The sequence below is a fragment of the Austrofundulus limnaeus genome, unplaced genomic scaffold (genome assembly GCF_001266775.1).
Source record: "Austrofundulus limnaeus strain Quisiro unplaced genomic scaffold, Austrofundulus_limnaeus-1.0 Scaffold125, whole genome shotgun sequence".
NCBI classification, from domain to species: domain Eukaryota; kingdom Metazoa; phylum Chordata; class Actinopteri; order Cyprinodontiformes; family Rivulidae; genus Austrofundulus; species Austrofundulus limnaeus.
Genome location: NW_013952527.1, coordinates 1,359,132 through 1,361,192, shown reverse-complemented (window position 1 = coordinate 1,361,192; position 2,061 = coordinate 1,359,132).

Here is a 2,061-nt window from a genome sequence, read left to right as displayed (position 1 = left end):
ATTTGTATCAGGTCAACTAAACATGGGCATAGTAACAATATTTATTATTCTTCATTTATACATTTTAGGCAACTAAGGCAAAAATGTAATTAATATAGGGAAACCTTTTCAGGACCCCACCTTGATGTTTCTGGATCCCACTTTGGGTCCTGACCCCAACTGTGGGTCCCACTGATGTAGCGCATGTGACGTATGTGCAGCGCCTCCAAAGCAGCCRATAATGGAGTTGAAAAATCTGAACTATGGTGCTCGAAACCTGAAACAGGACAGATGAATGCATGCCGTGATCAAAGCTAAAGGTGGTCCAACAAAATATTGTTGTGTGTGACGTTTGTTTTTGGCCAGGCAGTGTATATAAGTTATATATTTTTAGTTGGTCCTAAAAGAAAAGTGTAAAAATGTGTTTTTGTAAGGCTCAGTTTTTCTCTTTGTTTTTGCGTCAYAATTTTCTGACACAAAGTGACTGAAGTTAATGTCCTTGAATGACATGTACTRGATTAAAGTGGATAATTAAAAGTCTTCTGCCTTTATCCCTGTGTGTAAGGTTTAATAATAAAAAAGTTAATGGTAAACTAACAGATTYGCACACTTACCTGTTGATCAAAATRAAAATAAAAGCTAAAGTGTAGCCTAGGAGACAACATTTGCAACCAGAGGCAGAATTCAGCCCGACTGCAGTCGGGTGTCCCTGGCTGGAACCAAGAGCGGCTCAAGGGGAGGACATGTCTCTGGAAAAAGAAAAGTATTTTCRCTTAATCATGCAAGCAAAATTTCAATTTTCAAAAGCTAACACAGGCCCTACCRTAAAGTCAATAACTTACGTCTGGCTGTTTTACATAACTAATCGAGCAGAGTTGAAGGGAGTCACTGGATGCTAAAACCTCATTATTCTGCCTGACGACCTTGGGACATGAGCTGAATGAGAAAGTATTGCCTCTTAAACACTGCCGGCATTGCAAGACCTGCTTTTCATGGATGATGTTCAGAGTGCGTCACAAATTCACACCGTACTCCAGCAGCCGCACCTGGCTTTTATCCGGGAGTGAAAGATGCAAAGTTTCACAACAAAAGAATAAAACAGGAAGCCGTGTTGCATCTCAGCAAACCTTCTCTCCAACATTTAGGGTTTTTAGTTTCCAACACAGAGGCAAAAAGTCACATTTTTACTAGAATTCTCATTAAATACACGGTTTCATTGTTGCCAGTTTTACGTCATACATTCATAGCTACAGTGGAGTAKTCCAAGCAGAAATGTTCACCCGTTTCGGATGTTATCATCCATGAAATGGACGTTATTAGGCGTTATCAGTCCCCTAGAATGGCTTCAGAATGTCCCGCCTGTGCCAGTTAGCAGGTTYCCCGTCCCAYAGAATGGCTTCCGATTGTCAGCTGGTTAATATGAGGCATAAAACCACTAAGGTTAACTTTAGAGCAAATGACATGGTTAGCACAAAAAACACCGCCCTCCAATGATTGTATATTGTGGCCTTCCAATACAGCAATGGGTAGAGTGTCGAACCAGAGAGCAGGAGACCAGGGTTTGAGACCGACATGGACACAAAACATTTATTACAATATGTTTTGTTTATTTACACATTCATTGTCATTGATATATTAACCCACTAGGGGGCACTGTCGGGACAGTCTGAAGCCTAGAAGGCACAGTAGGGACCCTCTGAAGCCATTGTATGGGACTGATAACGCCTAATAACGTCTATTTCATGGACTGATAACATCAGAATCCCCTGAAATGTTGCAGGTTTGCCTCTCTGTTTGGAGTTTCCATGTTCTTCCTGCTTTGAGGAAAGTTCAACAGAGGTCAGCAGTCTTTATGTGGATGAGGGACTCACCCAGGGTGTTTTGGACCAACTTTAACATTTTGAAGCATGAAGGAAGGTAAGGAAGGATGAAGGTAGCTGAGGGTAGGGCTGGGCGAAATGGCAAAAAAAATGATCTCGAATATTTTTTTCTTATGGTCCATTCTTGTTTATTATCATGACTGCTTTATTAAACAGTGTAATTATAAAGAAAAATAATTTAACAAATAAATAGCTACAGAAA